Source organism: Neovison vison, chromosome 8 (assembly GCF_020171115.1).
Source record: "Neovison vison isolate M4711 chromosome 8, ASM_NN_V1, whole genome shotgun sequence".
Taxonomy (NCBI): Eukaryota; Metazoa; Chordata; class Mammalia; order Carnivora; family Mustelidae; genus Neogale; species Neogale vison.
In genome coordinates, this window is record NC_058098.1 from 120,031,487 (window position 1) to 120,051,893 (window position 20,407).

Sequence of the window (20,407 nt, forward strand, 5' to 3'; positions counted from 1 at the left end):
TCAAACCCAGCTATTAAAATAGCCAGGAAAAAAACTTCCCTAATATTTGTCAGTAACTCCTCCAGTTTTAATGATCCTAACCAGACATTTTAAACAAGATATCTACAAGAGATATACAACATGTTATCAGGCTTACAAAACAGTAAGCAAGAGACTGTTCTAATGTCAAGTATTTCCCCTGCTATACTACTTAACCTATAAATTCAGTTGCTATTTTCAAAGTTAGCCCCTTCTTTAGATTTTATTTAAAAGGGAAAAGGTGTAACGGGTACTAAACACATTAACCAGAATATATACTGTGATCACATTTCCTTTATATTTAGGGCAAATCAACCTTGTTACTGAACACTGAAGAAGGTCGTTTTAGATGAGCCATGTTTCACCGAACCAGTCATCCCTCCCTGGCCAGAAATGACTGGAACTACTGGTAAAGTTGACTCAGCCAACCTATTGTCTGTTCTGTAGTCTATGAAGCATGAGACACTTGGCCCAAACACAATAACTATGATGGCCAATCAAGTGATCTGTCAGAAATTTTACCTGGGACCATGGAGAAAATACACTGGCAATATGAAAGTAAACAGATGGACAAGACGGCAGGTAATATGCCAGCAGCAGTTGAGGGAAGATAAAAACAGCACATTGCAGGAAAGATCTAAAATCTTGCTGCTGAGATGCCTATAGCTGATTTTAATCTGGAATAGAAGACATTTTTAGTCTCCACAAAGGCTGGCCGGTCTATGGATCCATCTCTTGGATATCCACAGGAGTCCGTCTCCCTTCCGGCCAGTATCTTTACAATATACTTACACTGTTTCAACTAGAGGGAGTAAGTGATAGCTCCTTGCAAACAAAGAACACAACTAAAACAGTAACTGTCATCATTTGGTAAATACAATGACACCCTGGGAATATAGAAAATGATCATTAAACCATTGGTTAATCACTTAAAAAATTGTAAGACTATTTGGTTTGAGTAAGTCCAAACTAGAATCCTGTAGTCTACAAATATAAATGAAGGTACACTCGACAATCCACTTTAGTATAGGTCTTGCGCTTATACAACCAATTACTACTCACTCACTGTACTGTCAGTCTTATCCATCAGTGTTAGACTTGATCCCACACTTGGCCTTCCTACTTGTCTCTCTCGCCTCACCTGAGGACACCTAGGCCCACAGTGTTTGTAAGCAGCGTAGCTCTGGAGTGAGACTGCCTGGCTTAGAATCATAGCTCTGCCACAAAACAGCTGTTCAGTCTTTGTTCCTCACTGACCCCAAATGTAAAAATTAGCACAATGCGGTGATAGTATTTACATGATAGGGATTGTTGTAAAAAGTAAGACTACTTAGCACAAAGTGTCAGTAAATAATAACTATTACCGTTATTGAGATTAAGAAGTTATAATAATACTATTACATCAAGGAACATAAATATGTAACCAAAAAGTTCCCAGGCACAATAGCAAAACAAAAAGGTACAAAAATAAAAATAACCTGTAGGCATCACATGAAGACAACTACAGAACTGGGAGGAAATGGTGAGAAACACAATGTTTCTGAACTTTGACTCACATACCAATCATCTCCAAATTTTTAATTTATTAGTTTCATATAATTACAATCAAAATTCCAATGGCATAAGGGTGTATGAGAATTTGGCTATTTAAGTCTAAAAATTATCTATAATAAGAAGTGAAAATATCCAAGATAACTTTGAAACAGAAGAATGAGTAGGAGAGACTCACACCATTAACTATTAAATGTATTATAAAACAACCATGAGTAAGCCAGAACAATGCATCTACAGAAACAAATGGAAAAGAATGTAAGACCTAGGAAAAAAAGCCCCTGAGTACGTTAAAAATTTGGCATAGGATAACAACACAATTTCGTAACAGAAGGTAAAACCTGAGTTGGGGTTTTCTTTTTTAAATTGTTTTTTAAAAGATTTATTTGAGAGAGAGAAGGAGAGAGAATCCTAAGCAGACTACCCACTGACTGTGAAGCTTGGTGTGGAGTTCAATTCCACAACCCTGAGATCATAACCTGAGCCAAAATCAAGACTTGGACGCTTAACTGACTGAGCCACCCACATGCCCCCTTTTTAAACATTTTTACTGAGGTATAAGCTAAAGTGTGCAGATATTAAGTATGTAGGTGTAGAGCTTAATAACATGTGGCCACCATCCAGATTAAGGTGCTGAACATTCCAGCATCCCAGAATATTCCCATTTGCCGCCCCCCCCCACCAGTGAGTTACTGCCTCTGTCCCCCACTTCCCAAGGAAACCATTATTTTGACTTCTTTCATCATAAAGCATATAAATGAATTCACACGGTAGGTATTCTTTCATCTTTGGCTCCTTTTGCTCAATTTCAGTCAATGAGATTCATCCATGTAATTATAGGTAGCAGTATATTCTATGCATTGCTGTGTAACAGTCAATTAGATGAATATACACCAACTTATTTGTACTGCTGATGGAGAGACTTCTTGGTTCTTAGGAATAAAGTTAGCATGGTTATTCTTGTATCTTTTGTTGAGCATAAGCACCTACTTTTCTTAAGTGAATACTCAGGAGTGAAGCAGCTACAGCATAGGATTTATATACGCCCAGCCTTAGTACACAACCTTTTTTTTTTTCTCAAAATGATTATATCAACTGACACGCCCACCACCAACAGGTGAGTTTCTAACTGATCTATGCCTTGCCAACACTAGATCTTATGGGGCCTTTTAATTTTAGCTATTCTTTTTTTTTTTTTTTTTTTTTTTTAAGATTTTACTTATTCATTTGACAGAGAGGGAGCATAAGCAGGGGGAGCAGCAGGCAGACCCAGGAGGAGAAGCAGGCTCTCTGCTGAACAGGGAGCCTGATTTGGGGCTCAATCCTGGGACCCTGGGATCACAACCTATGCTTAAGGCAGATACTTAACTGGATGAGCCACCCAGGCACCCCAATTTTAGCCATTCTAATCCACGGATAATAGTGTGAGTTTGCATTTCTCTTATGATTAATGATGTTGACTGAGAGCCTTTTCATATGCACAACAGGCACTGATGTTTTTTGTGAAGTGCCTCTCCAAACTTTCTGAACACACAGACACAGAAAATATATACATAATTCTAGGTTTCAAAGACATAATGTGCCAAAGATCATCTCTCAGTCTGAGGCTTAATAGTGTCTTGTTATGAACTTACATCTAATACTAATGAAGCCCAATTTACAAGTTGTGTCCTTGTCGCTCATGCTTTTTGTGTCTTAAGAAATTTTTGCCTAGGGAATCCCTGGGTGGTTCAAGATGGGTTAAGTGTCTACCTTTGCTCAGGTCATGATCCTGGAGTCCTGGAATAGGTCCAATCAGGCTCCCAGCTCGTTGGGGAACCTGCTTCTTCCTCTGCCTGCAGCTCCCCCTGCTTGTGCTCGATCTCTCTGACAAATCTTTTTTTTTTTTTTTTTAAAGAAGAAAGAAATTTTTGCCTACTCCAATTTCTGAAGACATTATTCCATGTATTCTTCCAGAAGCTTTAGTGCTTTAACTTTCACATTTTGTTCTATAATCCATCTAAAAATAATTTTTGTATATCGTGTGAGGCAGAGGCTAAGATCCTTGTTTTCTATATGGATATTCAATTGCCAAGTATTGAAAGGACCAAGAAATCGTTCATTTAAATAATCAAATGTTTAAGAAACATTATACAATAAATGAAAACATACTGCTTTAAAAAAAAAGTTTAAAAAAATGTCAAACAATATAAAAGTATGTAGATTCAAACAAGAAAATACTCCATGTCCTTCAAGGTCCCAGGTCCAACAATCATCACTTCTCTTTAGTTGAACCACAGTTAACGGTTTGATATGAATTATTCTGCATTTTAAAAACTCATTACATATACAATTGGTGCTTTAAAAAAAAAAACACTTAAAATCGTATCTTATATACTGTTCTGTGATTTGTTTTCATTTATCACATATACCTATGGATCTACTTCATTTTTTGATGCCAACATTGTATTCTCTACTATTGCTGCTCAAAGCAGTTTTAATCTCTAAACCATTATTGACTAACAGTTTTGTGAAATGCAATAAAATGAATTACTAGAACAATGATCACACACTTGAAGTTGTTAACAATGTCACAATACTATAAAAGTTTCCAAGTACTCTTCTTTCCTGCTCCCTTCTCTCAAGGTGGTTGGGTCACAGTTTGCTAACTGGCACTGTTATACGAATGATACTTCAGTTAGCCCTGTTCTGTTATACTATGACCTATTATCATTTAGAATGTACCCAATCTGAGAATCTGTCTTTAATGGAAAAGTTTATTCCATTCACATTATTGGGGAACTGCTGTTTCTTTTACAGACATCATTTATGTTTCATGTTTGTTAGACTTCATGATTTCTGCCCATCGTTTTCCCCTTTTCTGTCTTAAGCTGAAATTATTTTTTCTCCACCCCCTTTCTTTGTTCTCCAATGCAGAGGTCCACAAACTATGGACCAAACCCAGCCCACTGTCTCTGAATAGACCACAAGTCAAGAATAGTACTTTGTAATCTATGAAAATTATATGAAATTCAAATTTTATGTTTATAAACAAAGTTTGATTGGAGCTCGGCCACACCTACACGTTACGGAGACTGTCTATGGCTGCTTCTGAGCCGCAGCCACGGAGCGGCACAGGGCACAGGTGTGGCAGAGACACGGTATTGCCCACAAAGCCTAAAGTATTTAGTACCTAGCCCTTTATGGAGCAGTTTGCTAACTCCTACTCCAGTGGTTTGGAAACTATACACCCCGTTTTGTTCTTTTAATGGACAACCTTGAAATTTTTTCCAACTTTTCATTTTTGACAAACATTTAAACTTCTATCAACATTGAGTTAAACAATAATCTTCTCCCCAAAAACCTATGCTTTCCTCTTGTGCTTTTCCAAATTTGCATAAATCATCCAATAGTTCCCCCAAAGTTGCTATTATTATTACTAACGCATTCCTTATGCTTCACAGAAATAATTTTAATTGCCTAGACTTGACTAGCTTCCTTATCACTGTTTCTTTTATCTTGTGGTCTTCTGTTAGTCCTCCTGAAGGAATTCCTTTCAAAACATGTTTGAATCTTTGCATTCCTAAAATGTATTTATTTGTTCTCGAGTTTTTGGAGGCCGGTTTGGCTGAAAACAAAACTTGAAATTCCAAATCATTTTCCCTTGAGAATTTCAAAGCTATTTTTCCACGGTCTTCCATCATCTGGTAGGGCTGCTAAGACATCTGACATCAATCTGATCTGTGTAGATAACCTAATCTTTTCCCCCTTCTGGAAGCTTGCATGGTTTTCTCTTTACTCTTGGTTTCATGGAATGTTCCCCCTGTGAGTCTAGGTATGGGATTTTTTCTTTAATTCTGCTCAGCAGGGGAGCTTGGGTGGCTCAGTGGGTTAAGCCTCTGCCTTCGGCTCAGGTCATGATCCCACGGTCCTGGGATCAAGCCCCACATCAGGCTCTCTGCTCAGCAGGGAGCCTGCTTTCCCCACCCCAACCTCCCGCCTGCCTCTCTGCCTACTTGTGATCTCTGTCTGTCAAATAAATAAATAAAATCTTTAAAAAAAAAAATCTGCTCAGAAGTTGCTACATTCTTCTAATATGAGTCTTTCTTTTAACACTGGGGATATTTCTTCCATTAGTTAAGAAAATACTATCCTCTTTACTCTCTCTATCTGGAACTTAGGTTAGCTAGCTAGCTGTTAACTTCTGGACCTGTACTCTCATACTTCTCATCTCCTTTCAAATGACACTGTGCTCAAGGAAAATCCACTGGTTTGATCATTCGCCTCACTAATTTGATTCTCAGTCTGGTCTACTAACAGTTTATTTCAGTAAGTGTCTCCTTAATTTTTAGGATTTACAATTTTTTTAAAAGATTTATTTCAGAGAGAGCATCTCATGCAGACTCCCTGCTGAATGCAGAGTCCAATGTGGGGCTCCATCTCAGGACCCTGAGATCATAACCTGAGCCAAATCAAGAGTCAGACTCTTAACCGACTGACCCACGCAGGCATCCCCCAATTGGTTCTTTTTATAGCAGCCAACTGTTAGGACAAACAACAAAAACTGTAAGTTATGACAAATATGAAGAGTTAACAATTTTTTTAAAGATTTTATTTGTTTATTTGACAAACAGAGATCACAAGTAGGCAGAGAGGCAGGCAGAGAGAGAGAGAGAGAGAGAGAGAGAGGAGGAAGCAGGCTCCCTGCTGAGCAGAGAGCCCGATGCGGGGCTCGATCCCAGGACCCTAAGATCATGACCTGAGCTGAAGGCAGAGGCTTTAACCCACTGAGCCACCCAGACACCCCAAAGAGTTAACAATTTTAATAAAAATGCTTATTGAAAATACTTTATATGTTTATAAAAAAATTTAAAAATTTCTTTAAAAATGCTTATTGAATGGTTGCTATGTGCCTGATACTATTCAAAGCATTTTTCATTAATTCAATGAATTCTCAAGACAATCTTATGAATTAGGTAAACTGTCCTATTTTATGGATGAGGAAACTGAGGCACACTGCAACTGAAAGAGCAAATAAGTAATAAAGCCCAGTTTCAGACACAAGCAGTTTGGCTCCAAAGTTATGTTTTTAACCAGTCACCAAACAGACTCTCAGCAATAGGTACTTGAATCTCTCTAAAATTAGTAGGTAAACATAGTTTAAGTTCTCCTGGGGGAATTATGTATTCCTCAGAGCTTAAACTTCCCATTTTTTGCTATTAGACTCCCCTTAAAATGGTACATTTTCCACAAATGTTAAGTCTAGATTGTCTTCCTATGTATAAAGAATGTTCTAGACTGAGCAATACTGAGAGGTAGAAGGTATTTGTCCATTCCAAGTGAGACCATCTGTTGCTTCCCTAAGGGAAGCAAGCTACAGTAGCAAGACCTCTGGGGTTGTGCCATGAAACTTTTCTGAATAGTCTGTGTGTCTCAGAAATCACAGAAAGGGAAGTAAAATGGCTGCATTAGTCTAGCTCTTGGATCTCTCCTCTGAAGATGATTCTTCCCCTTTGTGCCTCTGTCTTCTCATATCCATTTATACATCACTTACACTTTTGAATCTTTCCTACTCCCTTGAGCTTAAACATTTTTCTCCCTTTCATAAAAATCATAAGAACAAATTCAGAGTGAACTTCTTTTTCCATGTCATTGCCATCAATGCATACTTTGTGTTTAAAGCAACACCCAGAGTTTTCTTAACATTGTGGAGATCCTCAAACATGTATGTTTGTGATATTTATTTCATACATCTATGGCTGGATAAATAACTGGGCAACTGATCCTGTCCTCTGAAACTCATCTTTATTACTTGGTGTTTTGTTTTGTTTTTTTCCCCCCAAACTTTTCCATTGGAAGACAGTCCATCTATCACCTGAATTTCTCAGACAAGGGCTGGGAGTCTGGTAGGTTTATAAAGACAGATTCTATGGATGCTGGCATGACTCTGTTACCACTGTTTTCTTTCTAAAACCTCACTGAAGTTATCAACATTACCTTCTCTTCAAAGCAGACAGGAGTTAATACCTGAGCATACTCTATTGCTGAAAACTATTGCCTAACTTTAGAACCCGGTTTTCCTTGGCTTAAATTCTCTTTTATCAAGTTTTGGAGTTCTTAAAAACAACAACAACAACAAAACCTGAGTATTTTTGACATTATGCATTCTTTCTAATTAAAAAAAGTAAGCTCCTGGGTGGCTCAGTGGGTTAAGCCGCTGCCTTCGGCTCGGGTCATGATCTCAGGGTCCTGGGATCGAGTCCCGCATCGGGCTCTCTGCTCTGCAGGGAGCCTGCTTCCTCCTCTCTCTCTCTGCCTGCCTCTCTGCCTACTTGTAATCTCTCTCTGTCAAATAAAATAAATAAAATCTTTAAAAAAAAAAAAAAAAAAAGTAAGCTCTGGGGTGCCTAGGTGGCTCAGGTGCATAACTGTCTGCCTTTGTCTCAGGTCATGATTCCAGGGCCCTGGGATTGAGCCCCATGCTACTCCTTTACCCACTACCACTCTCCCTGCTTATGCTCCCTTGCTCTGTCAAATAAATAAATAAAATCATTTTGTAAAAAAGTAAGCTCTTGGGGCTCCTGGTGGTGTCTTCAGTTAAGCGTCTGACTCTTGGTTTGGGCTCAGGTCTGCTCTCCGGGTTGTGAGATCAAGCCCTGTGGTGGGCTCTGTGTTCAGGAGTCTACTTGGGTTTCTCTCTCCCTCTCCTTCTGCCCCCTCCCCCCAACAAATAAGTAAAATCTTAAAAAAAAAAAAATAAGCTCTTTATACATTTTTTTCTTTTTTCAGTTTAGCTTAGATGGATATAGTTAAGGGAATCATAAAAATATTTGCACTACTCACCCAGTGCTCTAAAAACTGGATTTAAAGATAATTTGATCTGATGTCTCCCTGTTGTCCATGTAGTCATTAATTCATATGGTATCTACTACGGCACTATACATGTGACACCAGAAACCAAATGCAACGTGGAACAGAAAAACTGTCCTCTTTACTTTATTTTCAATGCTGAATAGAGGGTATGAATGCAATCAAGGAAATGCTATCCATAGGCCTCCATTAAATGAGAATGAGTGATATAAACAGATGCACATTTTTGTATAAACTTAAATCACAGCAATCACGAACAAATACTGTATTTACTGAGGGTGTAGTTATGCATAACAATAATTTACATATAAATCCAGAACAAGTAGGTATTCCTTAAAATTTCAACCTAGGTCAGGGTGCTAAACACTACACAAAAGTTAGGGAAACCCTAAGCCCTATCTTCTTTGAATTCAACATTTTATATTATATTATGCTGTCTATATCCCTCTTCTAAGTTGATTAACCTCCAAGATGAAAACAACCCTCACTGCAAATATCACAGACTCCACAAAGAGATGATCATACCCACCTGCAGAGAGTACAAATTCTTGCTTGGCACTGAAGAAACACCTAGTTACTGACAGCTTTTGTTGGCAAGATAAGACTCCTTGGTTATAATTTTTGAGTTCATCCTATTGTGGGACTAAAACCTATCTTTCATGCTATAAAAGATTTGCCATTTATTCAATTTTCTAGATGAACTGCCATCTAAGAAATCCAACCCTATGGAAAATGAATTCCTCAGCAAGTACATTACTAGCTCTGCACACTGACAGGGCCAGTAACAGCAAGCATGTGGTGGGCAGAGTAACAACCCCCACAAAGACGTCTACATCCTAATTCCCCAAACTGTGAGTATGTGACATGGCAAAAAAGAATTAGCTGAATTTAAGACAGAAGATTATCCTAGATTAGTCTACGGGGCCCAGTGTAATCATAGTGGTCCTTAAAAGAGGAAAAGGGAAGCAGGAAAAGACTCATGTTAAAGAGAGAGGGACTCAACCGATCCTTGCTCACTTTAAAGGTGGAGAAAGGAGGCTAAAAGCCAAGGACTGAGCATCCAACTGAAGCCAGAAAAGTCAAGAAAAGATTCTAGACAGAATCTACAGAAAGAAGCCAGTCCTGCCAGTGCCTTGATTTTAACCCAGTGGCCACAACTCAGATTTGTGGGCTCCAGAACTGCAAATGGTAAATGTGTACTTTTTTGGTTAAGATTTTATTTATTTGACAGAGAGAGAGATCACAAGTAGGCAGAGAGGCAGGCAGAGAGAGGGGGAAGCAGGCTCCCTGCTGAGCAGAGAGCCCGATGCGGGGCTCAATCCCAGGACCCTGAGATCATGACTTGAGCCGAAGGCAGAGGCTTAACCCACTGAGCCACCCAGGCGCCCCAGATAAATGTGTACTGTTTAAGCCACGCCATTCATGGTACAAGCACTAATGGGAAACTACTACAGAGCACCATCAGTGCCGAAATCTTAGTTTCTAACAGCATTCTTGAAAAAAGGAAACTAGGATTCCTTAGAGAAATGCTGAGTCCAGAGCTGTGGTAGGGAAAATACAAGAATCGTATACCGCTAGAAAGTTAAAAGGAAAAAAAAAAAAAAAGATGGAAGCCCAAAAGGACACAAGAGCCAACTTGCAAGGTACCCTACTGGCCAAAGTCACAAAATGTCAACAACAAAAATAAATAATACTGAATTATAACCCAAAGAAAAAAAGTATCAACAAATTCATACTGGCATAATTAAGTGAGTAAATAAATGAGAAGGGACAAATCTTCTTTACAGAATTATAAATAAATTATGTACATACATCTCACTCTAGGAAGTAAAGCTTAGTACCCCCTCCCCAGCCATTGTATGTAGGCTGTTGTTAGTGAATAAAAAATAGATAATAAGGAAAAACAGCAACTTTATAGTGGAGAAACGTGGCAGGAACCACCTTAAACCAAATGATTACAGGTAACATCATCGGTGATAAGCCATGTTGATATCATGGACCTCCCTGATGAGAAGAGAACTTTGTTTCTGTGGTGCTTTTCCCTAAAACCCATAACCCCCATCAAAAAAATATACAAACTCAAATTGAAGAACATTCTATGAAATATCCAACCAGTACTCTTCAAAAACATCAAAATAAGGAGACTTTCACAGAATGAAGAATAAGGAAACATGGTAACTAAAAGAAATGACAGGATCCTCAACTGGATCCTAGAACAGAAAAAGGGCATCTGAAATCTGAGAGGGGTCTGTGGTCAATAGTACTGTACCCATGTTAATCTCTTACTTTGACACATGTCCCAAGGAATCTGGGTGAAGAAAATAAAAAAATTTTTGTACTATCCTTGCAAAATTTTCTATAAATCTAAAATTATTCCATATAAAAAGGTATTTAAGAATCAACTGTTTGTTGATCCAAACTTTTGCTTCATTTAAAATACATACATACACAAACACAATAATGACCACTTTGCATTCTAAATTCAAAGACATTAATATTCTTATCTGAGATTCACTTACTATACCATAAATAGTTAAAGATTATCAGCAACAACATTTCTAAGATACAGTTTTGGCATTATTTTTATTGTGGAAGAACATTTCTAATTCTTGGCTACATCATATGTCCGTGCCTGGTGTTCATTACACAATAGTATAACAACTCAGAAATATCTGACTTCAAGCACAAGGAAAATATTTTCTATATGACTTATGATAAGGAATAAACAAGAGAAAAAAGTTTTTTTTAACTCCCTTAATGATGACATATATAATAAATCTAATAGCCAATTCATTTTTTCCTCAGCACAGCAATGTTGCCTTTGTCTGTTAAAAAAAAAAAAAAAGACAAACATTTTCAGTTGAGGGACACCTCATTTAGCCACAAGTGAAAGGACAACCGAAAGCACTGGAGACAAATTACCTACTGACATTAAGTTTACAAAACAAACTACGAAGTACACTGGGTCCATCTCTCCTATCTTTTTACCATTATTATAAAGTACCCTTTACAAAGTTGGCTCAAACTGATCACTGAAAGATTTATTTTGTTTGTGCTTCTCCACTAAATGCAAAACAGACACAAAACCCTAAAGCTCTCCCCAAATTCTTTTCCTGCTCTCTCCTAAAAAAATCACTGTCATAAAAGCATTCTTTTTAGATAATTTTTGAAGCCTAAGCAAAGGAATTCCTCATTTTCAGTAGACGCAGGGGGTACTAAAAGGTCTAGAATCAAAATATGCTTCATAGCTTACATCTGGGATGCCAAGCATCCTGAAGCAATGCAAATCTGACTAGAGTGTTAGAGACAGTGCACATCAATGGGACATGCAATTTAGGTAACCACTTGGATTACACCTTCAATAAGTGATTCACTGAATGACCTTAAAGCCCAGAGTAATTTCTCCCACCCAAAGAAACTGTAAACTTCCAGACAGAACAGGGCTCAAATTTTGCTAAGAAGTCAGCTAACAAATTCGAAACAAAAGCTTCATTTAAAAATTACTTGGGTCTCAAGGCAATCCTAAAAAATTACTTAGTTCTCAGTGTAATCCTAGAAAGAAGTATAATCCTAGTATACTGCCTGGCACATGATTTAACTGAATGGAACCTTTGTTCCCAGCAGGTTTCTCTCCCTCCACAACAACAAAAAAAGCATCAAAACTCATCTCGGCTGATCAAGTTTGGCAACTGAAACTATAAAATCAACAATTACAAGAACTTATTTTGCAACTAGCAAAACTGCTAAGATGAAACTGATCTTCGCTTTGTATCTGAGAATACACAGATATGAATGCGATATCTAACCACAGAACTAAAATACGTTTAACATACTCTGTTTCATTTGATGGTTTTCATAAAGATCTTGATTCATGATAAGCACTTAATAAAATTTACCGAATGAGTAGTACATCAATCATTGGATACTTTTCTTTAAGAGTTTGGGGAAATGAAGAAAGCAAGTTTTCAGCTATAAATAACAGAATACTAATCTGGAAGCCATATAAACAATCTGGATTTATGTTTCTCACATAAAATAAAGCTGGCCTCAAGGCTGGTTCAGAGGCCAGGCTCTCACATTCTACTCCGCCATCCACTTGGACACAAGACAGTTGCAGCAGCTCCAAGTATGATGTGCTCTAAAAGTAACGTCCCAAGCAGGAAAGGGGCAGTTCCATCCTCCCTTCATCAAATCTTGCCCTTTGGTGGAAGGAGGCAATTTTCCCCAGAGCCTCCTGACAGACTCTCTCCCTTTGGTCTCGAGACTGGTTATTAGGAGGCAGAGGAAGCTGGTATCAGGTACTTTTATCCTGTCACGGGATGTGGAGATAAATGATTCACTGTCAAAATTAGTGAAACATCATCTCTGGCCTTTAGGTGTTTAGTAATAAATGCAACCACACTGGGAAAAAGGTTACTGCTGTGAAATCTTTTATCATTTAGATACAACAGGAAGCCAGACACTGATCAATTTCTTGTGGCTAAGCCACAAGCAAGTTTGCTGTGAGAGTAACAGCTACAGTATAGTGATTAAGTAGTTAGGAATCCTTGACTAGAAGCCCCCTTTGAAGAAAGGATCACAGAGGGAGCTTCAAATATGCTCGTTGAAGAGATTTGTTCCAGGAAGGGTCAACAAGTTGTTAGCTTGAATGATGAGCACACTTATCAAATACTGGTAATAAAACTGACGACTTGGTTTACCAAAGAAACTAGTGGGACTGGAGTGTTAGGGATACCAAGTCTTGTGAGAGACTTCTCCAATTAGAGATTTATCCCCCTTCTGAGTCATGAAGCAACATTAATAATTTCATTAAGTACAGCTGACATACATTGTTAGAGGAGTTTCGCAGTGATTTGACAATTCTCTATGTTATGCTATGCTCACACAACTATAGCTACTGTCTGTCACCACACAGTGCTATTACAATGCAACGGACTATTTGACCTATATGCTGTACTCTTCATCCCTATGACTTATTCATTCCGTAACTAGAAACCTATACCCCCCACTCCTTTTACCTGTTTTACCCAACTTCCACCCTTCTCATCTCTGGCAACACCAGTTCTATTTATGGGTCTGTTTGTGCTTGGTCCATTTGTTTTTTAGATTCCACATACAAATACAATCATCTGGTGTTTGTCTTTCTCTGTCTGATCTATTTCACTTAGCAATATACCCTCTAAATCCATCCACGTTGTCATGAATGGCAAGATTCCATTTTTATTGGGTGAGTAATATTCCACTGTATATGGGCAAGTGGCTTGCCTTCCTATCTTGGCTGATGTAAATAATGCTTCCATGAACACAGGGTTGCATAGATTGTTTCAAATTAGTGGTTTTGGTTTCTTTGGGTTAATACCCAGTACTGCAATTACTGGATCACACTTTTTTTTAATTTGGGGGGGAACCCCATATTGTTTTCCCCAGTGGCTACACCAATTTGCATTCCGACCAAGAGGGTATGAGGGTTCTTTTTTTCCCCATGTCCTTGCCAACACTTGCCATTTCTTATCTCTTTGATAGTAGCCATCCTGACTAATAGAAGGTGGTATCTGTGGTTTTGATTTGTATTTCCCTCATGATAGTGACCTTGAGCATCTTTTCATGTGTCTGTTGACCATCTGTATGTCTTCTTTGGAGAAATGTCTGTTCATGTCTTCTGCCCAATTTTTAACTAGTTTGTTTGTTTGTTCAGTTACATAAGCTCTTTATATATTTTGGATATGAACCCTTTATCAGTTAAATCACTTACAAGTATCTTCTGCCGTTCCTTAGTTTGTTTTTTTATTTCGTTGATAGTTTCCTTCACCATACAAGAGCTTTTTATTTTGGTATAGTCCTAACAGTTTCTTTTGCTTTTGTTTACCTTGCCTGAAGAGACATATGTAGAAAAGCGTTAAAAAGGCCATGTCAAAGAGAGTCCTATCTGTGGTTTTTTTTTTAGGAGTTTTATGGTTTCAGGTCTCACAATTATCTATTTTGAGTTTATGTTTTGTGTATGGTGTAAGAAGGTGATCTTGTTTTCCCAGCACATTTATCTGCAGTTTCCCTATTGTATACTCTTGCCTCCTCTGTCATAGATTAGTGGACTATACACTGGGTTTATTTCCGGGCTCACTCATCTGTTCCATTAATCTATATGACTGTTTTTGTGTCAGTACCATACTGTTTTACTACAGCTGAGTAACATATCTTGAAATCTGGGATTATGATACCTCCAGCTTTGTTTTTCTTAAATTGTTCTTTTTGGTTTTTTTTTGTTTTTTGTTGTTTTTTGTTTTTGTTTGTTTTGTTTTTTGGCTATTTGGAATCTTTTTGTGGTTCCATACAAATTTTAGGATTTTTTTTTCCTAGTTCTGCAAAAAATGCTGTTGGTATTTTGAAAAGACTGCATAATCTGTGATTTACTTTGGCTAGCATGGGCATTTTAACAACATAAATTCTTCCACTCCATGAGCGTAAAAAATGCATGTTAAAAAAAAAACATGTCTGCATGTTTGTTATTAACCTTAGTTTCTTCTTCAATGTTTTATGGTTTTGAGAGTACAGGTCTTTACCTCCTTGGCAAAGTTTATTCCAGGTATTTTATTCTTTTGATGTAATTTGAAATGGTATTTTTTTCTTAATTCCTCTCTGCTACTCTGTTATTATTGTATAGAAATGCAACAGATTTCTGCATATTTTTAATTTTGTATCCTGTGACTTTTCTGAATTCATTTATCAGTTCTTTTAGCTTTTTGGTGGACTCTTTAGGGTTTTCTATATATAATATCACGTCATCTGCAAGTAGCAGCAGTTTTACTTCTTATCAATCTAGATGCTTTTTATTTTTTTCCCTTATCTGATTGTTGTGGCTAGGATTTGCAGAATGAAGATAGTAAAACATCCTTGTCTCATCCCTGATCTTAGAGGAAAAGCTCTGTTTTTCACCATTCAGTATGATGTAAGCTACGGGTTTTTCATATATGGTCTTTATTATGTTGACCCCTAAACCCACATTGTTTTATAGAGTTTTTATCTTGAATGGATGTTTACTTTTGTCACTCACAGATGAGTGAGCCCGGAAACAAGTGCTTTTTCTTCATCTATTGAGATGACTGCATGATTTTCATGCCTCATTTTGTTAATGTAGTGTATCACAGTGATTGATTTGTGGATACTGAACCATCCTTGTATCTCACTTGATCATGACGAACAATACTTTTAATATATAGTATGAAATAAAAACAAGGGTCCACCAAAACTGGATGAAGTTAAAGACTTTCATGGCTTAAAGGGTGGCTCAGTGGGTTAAGCCGCTGCCTTCGGCTCAGGTCATGATCTCAGGGTCCTGGGATCGAGTCCCGCATCGGGCTCTCTGCTCGGCGGGGAGCCTGCTTCCCTCTCTCTCTCTCTCTGCCTGCCTCTCTGCCTACTTGTGATTTCTCTCTGTCAAATAAATAAATAAAATCTTTAAAAAAAAAAATTAATTTAGTTTTAGTGAATGTCAGATTAAAATAGGAGGAAGCTGGGTAAGAGAGGAATTTTCCCTCTCATAGGAGATAAAGTCCAGTATTAATAAGCTGTAAATGTAAAGTTTAATATTAATAAACTGTAAATGTCTCAATAGGAAAATATCCATTCTTTGTGCTTAATATAGAATAGTTATAAAAGGTAAGGTGACATGAATTTAGTAATTCTTAAAACTGCAGGAGCAGCATCATCTTTATTTCAACAAAGTATACTTTACTAATCCTTAAAACACATTAATGAGAAATAGTTAAAATGAAAAGTTTGTAGTAAATGAAAATAGTAAAAGTTTGTAATAAATGAAAATAGTAAAATGAAAAGTTTGGCCACATAAAATGATTACCTTTGTATCAATACAACCCCGTGTTGCAGCCCTTCCATGTTTACTAGCAAGGTACGCTACAATTACTGTTGCTATAGCGCACTGGCAAGGGGTACAACAGATTTTAACCAACTATTTTTATTCAGGATCTTTAAAAACAGAAATGCTTATATAACACCAAAGGCATTTAAAATAAAACTGCAGTAAAAAAATATAATTACAAAAATTAAATTGCAGTTATTTCTGTAAATCAAATTGAGCAAAAAATATTTAATACTTCGGCAATAGATTAATACTCTGGCAGAACAAACTTCTGAGTACCCTCCTACCCAGTTTCAATTATTCTGCTAAAGCAGACCACCACAGGAGCTTCTGGATATACACTCAGAGTCTCTGCCAGCCTTTAACAAACAATGCAGAGAAGCAGTCATCAGAGGCCAACTTGTCACTTCCACGTCTCCCTGATCTCATTCTGAACAATCATTAGTTCACAATTTCACATATTTCCTATAAGTTTATGTCACAATTTGTGATTTTCCTAGTTTTCACCATTCTATTCTGTAATTTTATCATTACCGAAATACATGACAATTTCCTATGAAACATATGTCAGGAGATTTTTTTTTTTTTTTAAGACTATTTATTTACTTGACAGACAGAGATCACAAGGAGGCAGAGAGGCAGGCAGAGAGAGAGGGGGAAGCAGGCTCCCTTGTTGAGCAGATTGCCTGATGCCAGGCTCAATCCCAGGACCCTGGGATCATGACTTGAGCCAAAGGCAGAGGCTTTAACCCACTGAGCCACCCAGGTGCCCCAAGTTAGAAGATTTTAAACTTAATACACAACATGGCCACTTTTTAAATCAAAGTCTCTTTAATATTTATTCCTCTTTGTACTTTGGAAAAACCTCAAACTCTTCTGCCACTCAAGTATAATTAATAACCCAGGAAAATCAAGCAGCCATGAGTTGTGTGGGCACAAATGGAACAGAAAGTCCATTTGCCTGGTAATTCTGTACCAGGCAAAGGACTTTTTATGGTATCTTCTGGTTAATATTTCATTAATTGTTACTAAGTAGTTACAAAGTTGGCTAAAAATAAAAATCTACGTGTATACCACCATTAGAAACAGCTAAAATCTGACTATAGGACTTTTTTTTTTTTTTGATTAAAATTTAATATCTTCACAAACTCTAAACTCTTTAACTTTACCAAAATTCTTTATAACCTGATCTGGAATTTAAACACTGTTACTGATTTCTTTCCTAGCAAGATACATTAGTCTATTACTCTTATACTCTAGGAAAAGAACTTCCAAATTCCAAACTTTCATTCATTCATTCTCCAACCTGGCACTACAGATATAAAATATCATTTTTTCTTTAGTCATCTGCAAATGAATTAAATAGACCAGAAAACTCCATTCTAAACATCTGGTAAGCAAACATTTATTTTAGAAATAATTATAAAGAGCAATATTAAATACTCCCTGAAGTCACGTCCAACTGTTAACAAGCTAAGTCTAGCATATAGCATAGTCTGAAGCAAGAGATGGATGACCACTAAGATGTTTCCATTCTTTTCCCTTTCATTTCCTCCTGCAAACTCCAGCTTTAATGGGGCTTTAATGCAAACTCTCATCTGCAAACTGCTCTGCTGGGGGTTTGGTTTGTGTTTTGTGTTTTGGTTTGGTTTCTTGCTGCCTACATTTTTACCTTATTTAATTTTCTTTGCATTTCTTTTATTTTTTTTTTAAGATTTTATTTATTTATTTGACAGAGAGAAATCACAAGCAGGCAGAGAGGCAGGCAGAGAGAGAGAGAGGGAAGCGGGACTCGATCCCAGGACTCCGAGATCATGACCCGAGGCGAAGGCAGCGGCTTAACCCACTGAGCCACCCAGGCGCCCCTCTTTGCATTTCTTTACAGGTTCTAAAATCTTTTTCTCTAATCCAAAATCAGTTCTCATTAAATTTTGCATTTTCATGAAATCTTACCAAGTCTACAAATTTTTAAGACATATCAATGTGGAAGACCCTTTCTGTAAGGAGCTTGTAACTCATGCGGGGGGAAAATGTACAAATGGAAAAGCTAAGAATGAAATACTTTAATAGGAACTCATGGCAAGAGAAAAGAAAGTTTTGTGGTGATAAAAATGACTATACCATTGTATAGAAGGAGGAGTAAAGATTAGGTGGAGAGATTAAAAGTTCAGGTCTCTGAGACCCTGGAAAAATGAGAAGTCTAATATGGATCTTTAAAAGGCAAGAGGTGGAAGGGCAGATGTTCTCATTGGAACTAGAGATGTAACAAACAGCAGCAAATAACACTCTACTGGAACTTAATCCTCACAACTACCCAATAAAGCAGTATTACTTTTTAAAAGTGAAATGTAACTGATAGATAATATTAGTTTCAGGTATAAAACAGACTGATTCCATATGATACATATAGGGAAAGGATCACTACAATATGTCTAGTTAATATCATTACAAACAGATACAAATGTTTTTCTGATGAGAACTTTAAGTATCTACTGTCTCAGCAACTCTTACATGTCCAATACTATAATATTAACTATCATCACCATGCTGTACATTTCATCCCCATAACTTATTTACTGTATGACTAGAAGTTTGTGCCTTCTGACCACCTTCATGTTATTTTGCTCAATCTCCAAACCCCAGGCTCTGCCAACCACCAATGTCGTCTCTGTATCTGAGGTTCAGTTTTGGCTAGTTTGTTGTTGTTGTTTTATTTTGTTTTTAGATTCCACATATAACTGAGATCATCTGGTATTTGTCTTCCTCTGACTTATCTCACTTAGCATTAATACCCTCAAGGTCCAACCATGTTGTCTCAAAGGCAAGGTTTACTTTATTTATGACTAAATAATACTCCTGTGTGTGTGTGTGTGTGTAATTCATACCATTTGTTTTTGTTTTATTTTTGTTTTCTTTTAAATCCACTGTTAAACAAAGTATTATCTTCATTTCAGGTATACAATATAGTGATTCAACAGTTTCCTATATTACTCAGTGCTCATCATGGTTAAGTGTACTCTTAATCCCCTTCACCTGTTTTACCTGTCCCCACACACCTCCCCTCTGGTAACCATCTGTTCTCTACAGTTACAAGTCTGTTCCTTGGTTTGTCTCTTTTTTTTTTCCCCCTTTGTTCATTTGGGGTTTTTTTTGTTTAATAAATTCAACATATGAGTGAAATCATACGGTATCTGTCTTTGTCTGACTGACTTATTTCATTTAACATTGTCCTCTCTAGAATCCATCCATATTTGTTGCAAATGGCAAGATTTCATTTTTTATGGCTGAATATTTCATGATATACTACACACACACACACACACATACCCAATGGATTACTCAGCCATTAAAAAGTAGTATATGGAATCGAACAGACTGATTTTGTATCATATGACTTTACTGAGTTCATTTATCAATTCTAGCAGTTTTTTGGTGGAATCTTTTGGGCTTCCTATAGACAGAATAAATAAAAGTGGTGAGAGTGGACATACCTGTCTTGTTCCTGACTGTAGTGGGAAAGCTCTCAGTTTTTCCCAGTCTACACATTTTCATACTATTTCCTTACAGTCCTTTGTATTTTTTTTTAAGATTTTATTTTTTTGACAGAGATCACAAGGAGGCAGAGAAGGAGGCAGGCGCCCCAGTCCTTTGTATTTTTGTGATGTTGGTTGTTATTTCTCCACTTGCATGTCTCATTTTATTCGAATCCTCTCTTTTTTATTTATTTCTTTTTTTTTTTTTTTTTTTGATGGTCTGGCTAAAGATTAACCAGTTTTGTTGATCTTTTCAAAGAACCAACTCCTGGCATCATTGTTTTGTTCTACTGTTCATTTCTACTCTAATCTTTTATTATTTTTTTATTTTATTTTTATTTTCTTTGCTTCTACTGGTGTTAGGCTTTGTTCTTTTTCTAGTTCCTTTAGGTGTCAGGATTTAATAGGGTTGTTTTTTTTTTCCAGATTTTTCTTGCTTCTTGAGGGGATCGAGAAACATTCGTCATGCCAGTGGCTATGAAAAGAAAGTTGGGGTAACAATACTTAAATCAGACAAAATGTCTGATATGAGGTAGGCCCATACCGCTGTAAATTTCCCTCTTAGAGCCACTTTTTCCCACTT

The 20,407-nt window shown here is 37.1% G+C and overlaps 1 protein-coding gene across 2 annotated transcripts in view; it reads right to left on the bottom strand.

Annotated features, from left to right (window-relative positions):
• The window catches only part of LCLAT1 (lysocardiolipin acyltransferase 1), a 184,043-nt gene that overhangs the window by 80,906 nt on the left and 82,730 nt on the right, over positions 1–20,407 (bottom strand). The window lies entirely within an intron of this gene.